At 43.6% G+C, this 15,346-nt stretch overlaps 1 protein-coding gene across 2 annotated transcripts in view; it reads right to left on the bottom strand.

The window, feature by feature from the left end:
• SIDT1 (SID1 transmembrane family member 1) overlaps positions 1–15,346 on the bottom strand; it is a 105,545-nt gene that overhangs the window by 78,167 nt on the left and 12,032 nt on the right. Inside the window, exon 1 of one of the 2 annotated variants that reach the window (XM_061638200.1) lies at positions 2,655–2,831. The exons of the other annotated variant lie outside the window; for it this stretch is intronic. The gene's annotated coding sequence lies outside the window, so the exon portion shown is untranslated. Of the gene's footprint in view, positions 1–2,654; positions 2,832–15,346 lie in introns of those variants that run through there. 2 annotated transcript variants of the gene reach the window in all.

Genomic DNA, 15,346 nt, shown 5'->3' with positions numbered 1-15,346 from the left:
TATTTTAGAGGAAAATTACATTTTTGTATGTTTGTAAACATTTTTAAAATTATTTATTAGACTTGTTAGCCACTTGTTACCCAAAGATCTCCAAGTGGCTAACATATTTTAAAACATAAACACATTATATCATTAACAAATTCATACAAAACACCTACAATTCAAAACCCCTAAATTTATTTATTACCCCTCCTTTACAAGGAGGTCCCAGAGCAGGTTACAACAATTTAAAATCAATACTAAAACAGTTAAAACAAATTACAGCCACTGAAATAGGGTGGGTCCTGAAAACACACATCTCATGTGTGAAAGGCCAAAGTAAAGAGGTGTGTCTTCAGCATACAGCGCCGAAAACTTTATAATGAAGGTGCCAGACACACTTCTATGGGGAGGGAATTTCACAATCAAGGAGCCAGCACAGAAAATGCTCTCTCCCCAGCCACCTCTTGAACCTCTGAGGGAGGCAAAAAAATAAAACAACCATCAGTTTAGTATAGAAACCTTAAAACACTAGACTGTTCATCAAAATGAATGCAAATAAACAGAAACAAAGGCGAGAAAGGACACCAGGATAGGCGACACAATAACCCACTTTAAAAGCCTGAGTAAACAAAGCACGTTTTACCTTGGCACCAAAACTTTAACAATGTTGGTGCGTGTCACATTTGTAAAGAGAGGGCATTGAACAAATGGGGTGCCATCACAGAGAAAGACCTATATATAGCATTTTCTTTCATCAGTGATGACACCTGGGTAAGGTACAACTTAAAACAAATGACACAAAAATTATGCATAATCAATATAATAGTGAAGCTCATCAAGAAACAATATAATACAAATACAGACAGAGGCAACTAAGTAAACAAAACAGATTAAACTTGGTGCCAGAATAACAGTGTTGAGATCTGTCAGGGGTGTAAGGGGAAGGCATTCCACAAGGCAGGCGCCATTGCTGAATACCTGCTTTTCAGACATGGGAACCACCTTCCCACAGTACCACCTTATTCTTAGGATTCAGCCTCAATTCATTGGCCCTCATCCAATCCACTATCAAACAGAAGCACCAGCTCAGTACTTGCACAGCCTCATCTGATTCATATAACCGAGAGAAATAGAGCTGGGTGTTATCAATATACTGATGATACTTCACTCCAAATCCTCTGATGACCTCACCTAGCAGCTTCATATACACATTGAAAAGGATGGGAGAAAAGATGAAACCTCATGTGACTCCACAGCACAAACACGCCATGGAACCAAACAGAATACCACTTTCTCAAACTGACCTTGCATATAGCAGCAGAACCACTGAATATCACTGTGCTCCCAACTCCCACACCGTAGACTTGGTCCAGTACAATACCATGGCTGATGTTACCAAAAGCCACTGAAGGATCTAAGAGAATCCCCATCTCTCTGCATCCATCAGGGTGGCCAAAGCCATTTCAGCCCCAAAATCAGGCCTGAATCCTGACTGCAATGGGTCCAGACAATCTGCTTCATCCAATCACAGCTGATTGACACACCATCACTTTCTTAAGCACCAAAAAGAGGATATTAGCAGTTGGACAATCATTTTTGCAATCTTTCAGGTCTAAAGAGGGCTTCTTAAGGATGCACGTGTTGAACCCTGAAACGGTCTGGGACATACCTGAAACATGGAATATTTCCTAAAAATTGGAACCAGCAAAAACTTCCGGAAAAATGAAAATGCAAAATCATAATAATTTTAATGAATAAAGGGCAATCCCATAAGACACACAGTTTTCCATTCTTATGTTGCAATGTTCAAGAAAGATATAAAATACACTGCAGTATGTGCGCGTGCGGGCGTGTGCATGCGTGTCTGCCTGCATGTGTGATGTATATGTGCACAAAGTGTATTTGCCCCATTCAGAGTGGGATCCACGAGGCTGAGACACAGGTGCAATTAACTCTTGTTTTATTAAAGTAATGGATACATCAATAGCAGTGCGCTTCATAAGAATCTCTACGCTAGCTCACTAGAATTCCCTAACTACATTCTAGACATGCTCTGCAATGTGTGAAGGAAGTTGACTCAGCAGCTTAAACTGGAAAGCTGCAGTCTTAAGTACGGAAAGTCTTTGATCGTAATCTCTGACTCCTGCGCAAGTCCAATCTCTGTCCTGTCTGTTTCTCATGGCGTCACGAGCGGGGTGACGGGGGGCGTGCCTCTAGCGGCTCATCCGAAAGAAGTGGCTCCTTAGCAACAGGCTCTAGGTCGGGGGGGGGGGGTGGAGACGCACTTGGAGGCTCCCTTGAGCCGCTCGGTGAAGAGGGAGCTAGCGCACGCTCAGAGGCAACCTCCGATGGCTCCTCTGATCTGTCTGGGGGTGGCGCGCTCTCTTCTTCAGATATTGTGCCATCCGTGGGAATTGACCCGAACTCAGCCTCACACTGCCTCCCAAGGTCTTGTTGGGACTCCACCACTCCTGCGTCTTCCGCTCCTCCTGGCAGCTGGGGAGTCTGATGCTCATGTCTTCCCTCTCCCAAGCCCTCGTGGGTGAGCAGAGGCTCAACAGTATTCTGATCATATCCACGTTGGCTATGCCCCACTGCTGGCATACAGCCACCTTGGGCTGAAAAAAGTTCACCATCTCTGCTCTAAGATGCATTTTGGCTCTTGCACTTACCTTCCTCGGAATGATAGTTATGTAGCAACATACAATGTATGGCAAAATACCGGAAGCAGCTCTGGAATTTATGGGCACTCCGTCCAAATTAAATTTGACTGCACCAGCCTCCAAGATGGGAAGGAACCCAAACAGACGTTGGGATGCCACTGAAGAAGACCGGTAGCACAAGTGTCCCTACCAGGCAACTGCAAGAATTGGAGCTCCTGCACAAGGACACAAGAAGCAGACTTCAGGATCAGGATCAGGCAGACATTGCAGCCTGTTATCTTACGTTCTGTTACTTAAATTTCCAGTGTCTCCTATACATAGTAATGTGTCAGTACAACCCCTTATATAAATACCTCCCTGATATGAATTCTTCAGATAAACAAGTTTTAAGACTGTCCTGAGACTACAAGATAGTTAAAGGGGAGCCAGGTAACTGCTTATACAAATGTATCCAAATTTCTTTGAGCCTTCAAAGTACATACATATCTGCAAATGCCCTTGGGGAACCTTTGTTTGCTCCAGTGTTACACACAGCAATAAGCCAAGAGTTATTTCTTTGCAATTAGAGTTTATGTTTCTTCCTTGCACACTCAGACTAAACGCTGCCTACAGTTCTAAAGACAGCCTAATGGTGCCTGCATGGATGTTTGTTGGCAGATACAAAATATTTGCCTCTTAACTGTGGAAGAGAGGCAGGGGGTGCAAGAATCTTACACAAAATGTTGTTAATTCAGAAAAAAAGGTAAAAGGACTCTTCAAACCACAGTTCTGCCAACACACACACGCACACACACTCCAGTGCCTCCCATGTACTGCATTTTAGGCATGTCTTCTTTAAAAACTCTTAAGCATACAACCAACCAACAAATTCTTCTGGGCCTTATTCAGTGTATCATTACAAAACAAAGTGTTTAACTGTTTTTACCCTAGCTTCTCTCATAGTGTATAAATAATGTCTTAAATTGTAAATCTGAAAGATTAAAAGGGAGTTTTAAAAAAAGCTGCCAAGCCATTTGATATGTTGGTCAGTAACCTTACTACGTTAAACATTTCTCAACTGTGCTATGAGCAGTGCAGAAAAACAAGATTAAATGAAGAGTTTTTACAGTAAGATTAGTATGTCTAATCACAAACTGTATGAAAACTACGTTTCCAGGGCAGGAGAAATGAGTTGTCTAAGTCTCTGTACAACTGGAACCTAGAGGAGAGGGGCCACTGCGGAAATACGCCTTCCCTATTGTTGGAACAAACATTTTCCCCTTCAGAATTGAGCTAAGGAAAAACTGGTTCTGCATGATTGCGGCAGAAGCTGGCTGTGCACAAGTCTATTTGCTTGTGCCTGTAACGTCATAAACACATCCCCCCCATCCTTCTCTCTCTGCAGTGGTTTTGCAGCTCTCTTAGGTTCTTAAAAGGCTTGAGGGAAAGGCCCACACGGCACAGCTTTACCTCAGGGCAAATTAAAATGGCTACGGCTGGGGTACTGTGTTTTGTAGCATGCTGAAAGTTTAAAGCAGGGGAGGGTCAAGAGATCTGAGGCTGAGTACAAAAGACCTGTACCTTGGACCTCATGGGCCACCCTCTAACAACATTCCTGATGTGGAGTATGCTTCCATATTAAAAATGTAAAAAATATGTGTAGGCCACTTGCAGCAGTGAGGGAATGCATCAGCACTGAGTGACTGAATCAGCAATCAGATTGCTGGTATGTATGTCTTTTACATGTCAAAAGAGGGAGGAGAAACATTATGACTACTGCCAAATATGCACAACCCTATGCATATTTATCCAGCTCCACCACCCTCAGACATCTAAAGGTCTTCTTCTTCTTCCTGAAATGACTCTTCCTTTCTCCCTTGTCGCCCCTTATGCCTTGCACTGTTCCCCAGAACCCTCAATGAGACCTCTTCTCTAACTTCCTCCGAACTCAACTTTTCTATTATAGAAAACTGGAACTAACCTCTGTACAACCATGTGCTCACAGCCTGTGGTCAAGATAACAAAGGGTGTGAAAGAAGAAGGCTTCAGCAGCTGATCTGGTAGCTGGGGGGGGGGAGTATAAGAGCCTGAAAAGAAACAGCATATTTGGGGCAAGATTTGTGGGTGGGGGGAGAACTCTGCATCCACCTGGAGCAGTATGATGTGTCTGACATCACAACCCTGTTCCTTCCTCCTCCTCCTCATTATTCTGAACTCTTAGACTCAATCAGAGCACTGATTCCTGGTTATACCGCTGTGTGTATGCATATATATGAGAGTTCTTTGATTTTCTGAATTGTATTAACTAAATATGATCTTACATTTCTCTATATATGCAAGTCTCACTAGGCATTTTTGGGATCAAACGGTAGGCTTGCCAAACGGTAGGCTTGCATCTTCCCTGTTTCTCCAGACCACTGATTATTTTCTCCACTTTGACCTTGCCCTTCTTGGCTAATAAAAGCTAGCAGGAATGGAACAGCCGGTTGGGCCAGGGCAGTGATTAATGCTTCACCGCAGGAGGGAGTGGTCTCTGGCCTCCTGAAAGAGGCGATAGTGAGACCACTCCTGAAGAAAACGTCCCTGGACCCGGAAAACTTTAACAACTATAGGCCGGTAGCTAATGTTCCATTCCTGGGCCAGGTCCGAGAACGAGTGGTTGCCAACCAGCTCCAGACACTCTTGGATGACACCGATTATCTGGATCCATTTCAGTCGGGTTTTAGACCTGGGTTCGGCATGGAGACAGCCTTGGTCGCCCTGTATGATGACCTTTGTCGGGAGGCAGACAGGGGGAGTGCGACCCTGCTGATTCTCCTTGACCTCTCAGCGGCTTTTGATACCATTGACCATGGTATCCTTCTGGGACGACTCACTGATCTGGGAGTGGGCAGTACTGCGTGGCAGTGGTTCCGCTCCTATTTGGTGGGTCGTCTCCAGAGGGTAGTGCTTGGGGAGCATTGCTCGGCACCCTGGGACCTCCAATATGGAGTCCCACAGGGGTCAGTTCTGTCCCCCACGCTTTTTAATATCTATATGAAGCCGTTGGGTGCGGTCATCAGGAGTTTTGGAGTGCGCTGCCATCAGTATGCTGATGACACGCAGCTCTATTTCTCCTTTTCATCTTCTTCAGGTGAGCCTATCGGCGTGCTGAACCGATGTCTAGCTGCGACAATGGACTGGATGAGAGCTAACAAACTGAGACTTAATCCAGATAAGACTGAGATGCTGCTGGTGGGTGGTTCTCCTGACGGGATGGGGGATGTTCGACCTGTTCTGGATGGGGTTGCACTCCCCCTGAAGGAACGGGTTCGTAGCTTGGGAGTTCTTTTAGATCCATCCCTGTCACTTGAGGCTCAGATAGCCTCTGTGGCACGGGGTGCTTTCTACCAGCTTCGGCTGGTGGCCCAGCTGCACCCCTATCTGGACAGAGAGAACCTCGCTACAGTAGTTCATGCCCTGGTAACCTCTAAATTAGATTACTGCAATGTGCTCTACGTGGGGCTGCCTCTGAAGACGGTTCGGAAACTGCAGCTTGTGCAGAATGCAGCGGCCAGATTGTTAACGGGGACCAGACGGTCCGACCATATAACACCGACTCTGGCCCGCTTGCACAGGCTGCCTATTTGTTTCCAGGCCTGGTTCAAAGTGCTGGGTTTGACCTATAAAGCCTTACACAGCATAGGACCACAATACCTTTTGGAACGCCTCCCCCGTTATGAACCTGCCCGTACACTACGTTCATCATCAAAGACCCTCCTCTGAGTTTCTACTCATAGGGAAGCTCGGAGGATGGCAACGCGGAAAAGGGCCTTTTCTGTGGTGGCCCCCGAACTGTGGAACGATCTCCTGGAGGAAATACGCCTGGCGCCATCGTTAATATCTTTTCGGCGCCAGGTCAAAACTTTTATTTTCACCCAGGCTTTTTAATTAATTATGTTTAGTATACGCTGACATTGTTTTAATTTTTAATAATTTTTAACTTTTTATATGTTTTATATTGATACATGTCTTGTACTTTGCTATTTCTTGTCTTGTGAACCGCCCAGAGAGCTTCGGCTATGGGGCGGTCTATAAGCTTAATGAAATAAATAAATAAATGATGCCCAAATTCAACAAACTATGGCTACAGCTAGTTATATTTTTGCCTCCAATCCTTCCAACTAGAAACTTACATCAAATTCTAATTGCATGCCACAGGAAATTGGATGTCAAAGCATACTAGGATTACCATGAACGAGGAAGTGGAGAGGGAATCAGTGCATGCAGGAAAATAGAGTGTGCAAATTTTTCCAAAAGGCCAAAATGTGTCTAGTCCTGATATATGAATTGAACCTTTGCCTGTACTCCCACAGGACCAGAGTGGCAAGGTGAAGAAATGCTCAGAGAGCTCTTGAAGGAAGTACATGAGTTGTGTCACATTATATGTTCCTGGTGTTATCAAAACAGAAATATTAATGGTTGTATGAATGGTTGTATGAATGAGTGTGTGATTGTGTATGGAGTATGAGTTTTTTAATTTATTTTATTTTTATTATGTGCCTGGGGGAGAGGATAGGGTGTTGGGAGGGAGGACCAGAGGGGGCCCCAATCAGCGCAGTGACGGGTAATGGGAGGTATGGCGCTGTGAGGAGGACTTGCCAGTTAAGGGGAACTCGGCCCAGACAACTGGTGGCTGTGCCATGTTCCGGTCCTCCTCACATCCACAGGATTGCTGGTAGTTCTACCAGCCAACTCTCAGATCTCTAGTTGCTGCTCTTTAATGCCAGATCGGTAAATAATAAAACCTCCCTCATCTATGATTTAATCATGGATGAGGCGGCCGATCTGGCATGCATTACCGAAACCTGGGTGAGCGACCTGGGAGGTATTAATCTCTCCCAGTTGTGCCCACCTGGGTATTCGGTTCAGCATCTGGGTAGATCCGAGAGTCGGGGAGGGGGAATTGCTGTGGTCTATAGAAGTTCCATCTCTCTTGTTAGGCACCCCATCCAAGTGGCTAATGGCCTGGAGTGTCTGCACATTACGTTGGGCCAGCGAGACAGACTGGGAATACTGTTGGTGTACCGTCCACCCTGCTGCCCAACAGCTTCCCTAACTGAGCTGACAGAGGTGGTCTCGGACTTGGTGTTGCGATCTCCCAAACTTTTGGTATTGGGGGATCTCAACATTCATGCCGAGGCCGCCTCTGGAGCGGCTCAGGGCTTCATGACCTCCATGACAGCCATAGGGCTGTCTCAATTTGTTGCTGGCCCGACGCATGTGTCAGGACATACTCTAGACTTGATTTTTGCCACTGGAATGGGGGAAGGTGATCTGGGAGTGAGGAATCTTACATCTATTCCTTTGTCATGGACAGATCATCGCCTCTTGAGATTTAGACTCACATCGTCTTCTCCCCTCTGCAAGGGTGGAGGACCAATTAAGATGGTCCGTCCCCGGAGACTAATGAATCCTGAAGGATTTCAGAGGGCTCTGGGGGATTTTCCGGCTGATAAAATTGACGATCCTGTCGAAACCCTGGTCACTCTGTGGAATACGGAAATGACCCGGGCAGTTGACACAATCGCCCCGGTACGCCCTCTCCATTGCAGAGCTCAATTGGCCCCTTGGTTTACCGAGGAGCTAAGAGTGATGAAGCAAGAAAGGAGATGGTTGGAGGGTAAATGGAGACGAACTCCCGACGGCTGTAATTATGCACTTGTGAAGGCCTCCACGAAACGCTATGTGAAGGCGGTGAGGATGGCGAAGAAGCAATACTTCGCTACCTCCATTCAGTCATCTTGTAACCGCCCAGCGGAACTTTATAAGGTTGTCCGGAGACTTTTACACTCTGGTTCTCCGGACGCAATATTACCATCAATAGCCCGCTGTAATGAGTTTGCGAGGCACTTCCAAGACAAGATCATAAACATCCGTCGGGACCTTGACTCCAATATTGTAACAGTTGAATCTAATGAGGTGTCCAGAACACAGTGTTGTCCTGTTTTATTGGATGAGTTTCAGTTGGTACAGCTCGAGGATGTGGACAAGGTGCTTGGACAGATACGGGCGACTACTTCCGCTCTGGACCCTTGCCCCTCGTGGCTAATAAAAGCTAGCAGAAATGGAACGGCCGGCTGGGCCAAGGAGGTAATTAATGCCTCGTTACGAGAGGGAGTGGTCCCACCTTGCCTGAAACAGGCGGTAGTGCGACTGCTCCTAAAAAAGTCCTCCTTGGACCCTGATAACTTTAACAACTATAGGCCGGTAGCAAATGTTCCATTTCTGGGCAAGGTTCTAGAGCGCGTGGTCGCTCGCCAACTCCAGGCCCTCTTGGATGAAACTGATTATCTGGATCCATTTCAATCCAGCTTTCGGCCGGGGTTTGGTACAGAAACAGCCTTGGTTGCCCTGTATGATGACCTCTGTCGGGAGAAAGACAGAGGGAGTGTAACTCTGTTGGTTCTCCTTGATCTCTCGGCGGCTTTTGATACCATCGACCATGGTATCCTTCTGGGGCGACTCGCGGAGTTAGGAGTTGGAGGCACTGCTTGGCGGTGGCTGTGCTCCTATCTTGAGAATCGTCTCCAGAAGGTGATGCTTGGGGAACACTACTCGAGTCCCTGGGTGCTCCAGTATGGGGTCCCGCAGGGCTCAGTTCTGTCCCCCATGCTTTTTAATATCTATATGAAGCCGCTGGGTGAGGTCATCAGGAGTTATGGAGTACGTTTCCAGCAATATGCTGATGATACGCAGCTCTATTTCTCCTTTTCATCTTCTTCAGGTGAGGCTGTTGCTGTACTGAACCGCTGCCTGGCCGCGATAATGGACTGGATGAGAGCAAACAAACTGAAACTCAATCCTGACAAGACTGAGATGCTGCTAGTTGGGGGGCCCTCTGCTCAGATGGTTGATGTCAGACCTGTCCTAGATGGGGTTACGGCCCCTAAAGGAACAGGTCCGTAGTTTGGGGATCTTATTAGATCCGCTTCTGTCACTTGAGGCCCAGGTAGCCTCAGTGGCACGAAATGCGTTCTACCAGCTTCGGCTGGTAGCCCAACTACGACCCTATCTGGACAGGGAGAACCTAGCCTCAGTTATTCACGCTCTGGTAACCTCTAGATTGGATTACTGTAATGCTCTCTACGTAGGGTTACCTTTGAAAATGATTCGGAAACTTCAGCTAGTGCAGAATGCTGCGGCCAGAGTTCTTACTGGGACGAAGAAATTCGACCACATAACACCTATTCTAGCCCAACTGCACTGGCTTCCAATATGTTTCCGGGCCAGATTCAAAGTGTTGGTCCTTACCTATAAAGCCCTTAACGGCACTGGACCGCAATATCTGATGAAATGCCTCTCCCGCTATGTTCCTACCCGTTCACTCCGCTCGACGTCTAAAGCCCTTCTCCGGGTCCCAACCCATACAGAGGCCCGGAGAACAGTAACAAGATCTAGGGCCTTTTCGGTGGTGGCCCCCAAATTATGGAATGCCCTCCCAGATGAGATACGCCTGGCGCCTTCTCTGTCATCTTTCCGGCGCCAGGTAAAAACCCACCTCTTCACCCAGGCATTTTAAAGTATTTAAGCTTTTAATCTTATTTTTTTTTTAGTTTTCTTTTACTTTGTTTATATAATGTTTATATTGTCTGCGCAATACACACTTGCTGTATTTTAATTATTGTGGTTTTATCATGTTGTACACCGCCCTGGGAGCTGCTAGCTATAGGGCGGTTTAGAAATGCAACTAAATAATAAATAATAATAATAATAACGTGATCAATAAGCCAACAGTGCAAAAATATAGAAAGAGATACTTGCCTATCTCACAGGGCAGGTTAAAAAAAACAACCCAATGTACATGAGCACCTTCATGAATTCCTTAGACTAAAGGTGATATACTGAAATGTGAAGACTAAGCTGTAAAAAACTCACTTTGTTGTCTATCAAATATAAATACTCTACAGATTACAAGATAGCCATACCCCTTTCAACAAAAATAGCAACAAATAAAGAATATGCCTTAGAAAAGGTTGAGAATAACTGCGTATGTCAGCACTGCCAGCACTCAACATTGAAATATTTCAGGTTGGAAATCTCAGCCTTGGGTGACAATCCAGTGAACTTTATGGCTCATTAAGGAGTCGAGCCCATATCTCTGTGGACAAAGTCAAACACTCTATCCAGTATATAGGAACTGCACTCTCATTTTGCATAAAGAGGAATGTCAGGGCCAGTGCTAGGTTTGAGGGGGCCCTTGGGATGGGACCTGATGGGCCACCTCCATTGCTGTGTCCCCTCCCGCAGTGAACAAAAGGATAGCTCACCTTGTTCAACATCCAGTTTCCCACAGAGGCCAACCAGACACATACAGGAAGCCCACAAGCAGAACAGGAGGGCAGTAGTCCCCTCCTGCATGTTGTTCCCAGTGACTGGTATACAGAGGTGTGCTGTACTGGATCTTAGAGGCAGTCAGTGGTGAGCAGCAGGTGACTCTTCCTCTCGTCTTATTTAGTTCAGCTGGATGGAGGGGTCGAGTGGACAAACCTTACCAGAAAAGGAGGGCAATGGCAACTGCAGTGCTCGTCACAGTGCCCGAAAAAGGTCCCCAAGGAGCAGCATAGGTAGCGGTGGGCCAGCTGCTGAGGATGCCACCTGCTAATACCAGTGGGCTATCACATCCTCTTTTTCTCTTATTCCAACAACTATAATGTCAACTTGAAATTCTTTGGGACGTCATATTGAACACTGCTAAGAATTTATCCTCTATTCCCCATGCACCTGATGGTTCAAGTTGGCCATTAGTGTGGCAGGCCTTGACCTGTGGAACTCAGCAGGAATCATCCTTGCTTACTTTCCGATGTCTACTGTAAACTGTGTTATTCAGATAGGCCTTTGAAATATGATTTTTTCCCCAAGCAGGTTTACTGATGCTTCAGCAAAATTATTGTAATTTTGTATGTTGTATTTTTATGAAAAGTATGGTCTATATTTAAATAAATATAAATAAATATTACTTGTGTCTGAGGCTGAGTGAAGCGAGGTATGGGCTTTGAATGTGATAAAACTCTCTCACCATTTCAGGTAGCTTGCTTTCATTCTTCTCCTAGCTCCTTGTCTTATTGTGTGTTCTTTGAGGTTATTGATTTAGCTATGTAAGTGTGCAGGGTGCATAAAAGATCTGTCCTCTGTTTCCTTGTAAGGAGGCAAGGACAAACAGTGGAAATGTACTTTGTGGGAACAGGGATTCACGTGAGAGTTCCTTGCCTTAGGCATGAGAGTAATGATCTTAAAAGAATGTAACTAGAGCATACTTGCTAAATAACACTGTAGCAATCAATCAATCAAATTTTACTATGCGGTCACAAACCCAATATACAATTGATTAGACAAACAATCTAAAATGCGTATAGCTATACAGTAATATAGGATAACTTTACCATAAAACACACGAGTTTAAAGAGTAACCATCTTACGTATACTCTGGACTGAAATTGACTTGTCTGTGTCAGACAATAGGTATTTCAAATACCAATCTGTAGATCTACCTGGGAAACCTTTGATAATGGGAAAAATGAATCTGGAGCGTTCGGCATTATAAAGGTTACAAACAAAATGAACATAAGCTATTGTTTCGATATCAGCAGACATACAGGGACAAACTCATCATAAGGAATGCCTTGGAAGCAGCCCTCCAATATCGCAGAGGGAAGGCAATTAAATCTAGCTCTGGAGAAAAAGTACCGATATTTTGGAATGGTCAAATTTTCCAGGTAAGCAGCATGGTTGGGGAATAGAAATCTCAAGCCTAGATGCATAGGTGAGCAGGATTTACAAGCCCTAGACATGGAATATTGGAGGTCTATATCTTTAATCCGATTCCCAATGATGTGTTTAGTGTAGAGAGTAAATCCAGTGAAAGACCTAGCATCTTCAGTTTATCCTGAATATTTTTCGACCATGAACTTGTAAAAGGGTCATTCCAGAGAAGATTTAAATATCCCAAAGAGGGGCCGGCATAAGCCACTTTGATCCAGAATCTTAAGGCTAGAAACCAAGCAGTGCATTTGGTTGATGTAAGGCCGGCCTCAAGACGGAGGCCTGCAGCTGGCACACATCGTGGCATTCCAAAAATTGATCTTAAAAAAGTTGAGAGAACTGACTCAACTTTGGAATTAAAACTCGGCACCCATATTGGAACTCTGTAAAGGAGTTGGGGGAGAATTTTAGACTTAAATACTTGGATAGCAGCAGGTATATACTGACCACCTTTGGTGAAGAAAAGGCGAAGAATTGCCTTTGAGGTATTACTTGCTGATTGGACTGCAGATCGTGTATGGGTGGACCAGGAAAGTGTAGCATAAAACATAACCCCAAGGTATCTATATGGCCTGACTTGGTCTATCTTCTGACCATTAGCTATCCATGTTTGTACAGATGAACACAGAGAAAACACCATAATTTTTGTTTTGCTGAAATGAATGGTTAGAGAATTGTCATTACAATAAATCATAAAAGCACGTAGTAGGCGTTTGAGGGCTATATTAGATAAAGACATAAGGACGGCATCGTCAGCATATAGCAGTAGGGGGCATTTAGTTTCCGCCACTTTAGGTGGATGAAAGTTATCGGCTAAACAGCTTTTGCTCAGATCATTAAGAAAAAGGTTGAATAGACTTCCGGGAAGGGTGATTTAGCCTGTGCTGCCTCTGAGACAAGCTCTTGTCGCAGAAGAAGCTTTTTCAGCTTTAATCAGTCAGAATGTTTTTTTTTTTACTGGATAAGATTTTCTCCCGGTCAGGGAGAAACGTGAGATCAACCATAAAGCCTGTTTTTGTTGGGGGGACTGGATTTCATTAATTTATGAGAGAAAGTTCACCCAGCGAATGCCGGACAGACTTCCATCAAAGCTCTTGCTGATTAAGCGAACGTTTATCTTTTCTCCAAAGAAAAACGAACTAACAGGCAAAGCATCCTTCTTTCTATTTTTTTTTTACTTGGTTTAAATTGTTGCACCAAAAAGAGATTTGTCAATGCATCAGCTATAAAGAACTGGGTGAGTTAAAAATTTTCTCTTCCACTCATGAAACTAAGGAGGAAAGAAATTGAAAAAAGCCTATCTTTGTTTTTATTGCAAAAAGTGGGCCTGGAAGTGCATTCTAAAGATATTAACGGAAGAGGGATTTTTATTTCGAGGAGGGAAAAAAATAAACAAATTTGATTTATGAACTTTGGAGTATTATGTCTGGAACTATTTTTTTTTGGTCTATTTTATTTTGACGAATCTGCTTACTCACGACGCCACTAACTGTTTGAAGCTGGGAACTAAACTTGTTTTGTTTTCCTGAATATATAATGAGATAAGGCAGGCTGTATTGATGTCTGCAAGCCTGAAATATTAACCCAATTGTGGCTGAAATAATTTTTTTGTTTTTGTGGTTTTATGAATGACAACCAGGAAAGTGACTGAGACCATGGAAGAAATTATGTTTCAGAAAATAATGAGTGAGATTGAGATAGTGAAAGAAACCCTGAGACAGGGCAGACAGGAGATGAAAATTGAACTTAGCAAAATGATGCAGGAGTTTAAAAAAATAGGGGATTCTGTGAAAGAGGATTTTGATGGGATTAGAGATGAGAAAAGAAAAATTAAAGGGAAGATACAAGCCATGGAGACTGGAACAAATGAGGAATTGGAAAAAGATCTGGAGTTTACGGATGTTAGAAATAAAGTTTACTGTTTGGAATTCAACGTTGTCTCTGAAGAAACTAATGAAGATATTAGTGATAAAGTTATCAACGTCTTGGATAATTTTCTTGACTGGAATGATGTGATGGAGCTTGACATAGAAAAAATCTATGGAATTAATTACAAATATGTGACAATGGAAAAACTCTTAAGAGATGAGCCAGTGCATTTTGTAAAAAAGAAGAGCAGAGAAGTGACTTTACAACAATATTTCAGCAACATATTCAGATTTGATGGCAAGGACGTATTTGTGAAGGGGGAAATTCCCATCAGACTCTTGTTATATGACTATGGCTATGACAGCAAGATCATCATGAGATACTGATAATGGATGAATGGATACTGAAATCACTGGATTTAACAGGACTATTGAAGATGGAAGATGGAATTAATATTGATAATGGAAGAATGGTTATGGAAATTATTGGACTTAATAGATTTGACGAGATGGATTAATTGATATGTTTATTTGGATTACGGCTATGATAACAAGATTATTATGGGATACTGATAATGGAAGAATGGCTATGAAATTACTGGACTTAACAGGATTATTGAAGATGGAAGATGGAATTAATATAGATAGTGGAGGAATGGCTATTGAAATTATTGGACCTAACAGATTTGAATCAGATGGATTAAGCGACATGTTTATTTGGAGAAAAATTGAAAGATATATCTCTCAAGGAATTGAAATCTCTTTTGGACTTTTTGTGGAAAGAATAAAGTAATGTTTATGAGATTTGATGATTAATTAAGATAACTACTTGAGGAAAGTGATTTTGTAATATAATTTTAGAGACAGGATTGTTATATATTGTAGACCTATGTTTGATCTGCGACAAATCGGAAGTCAACATTTTATTTTATTTTGTTTGTTTGTTTGTTTTTGAAAATTTGAATAAAAATTAATAAAAAAAAGAAAGAAAAAGGTTGAATAATATGGGAGCCAAAATACATCCCTGCCGCACCCCTTTTGTAGCAGGGATAG

The sequence above is a fragment of the Rhineura floridana genome, chromosome 1 (assembly GCF_030035675.1).
Source record: "Rhineura floridana isolate rRhiFlo1 chromosome 1, rRhiFlo1.hap2, whole genome shotgun sequence".
Lineage (NCBI taxonomy): Eukaryota > Metazoa > Chordata > Lepidosauria > Squamata > Rhineuridae > Rhineura > Rhineura floridana.
Note: the sequence above shows the minus strand (reverse complement) of the source record. Positions and strands in the feature narration are given on the sequence as shown.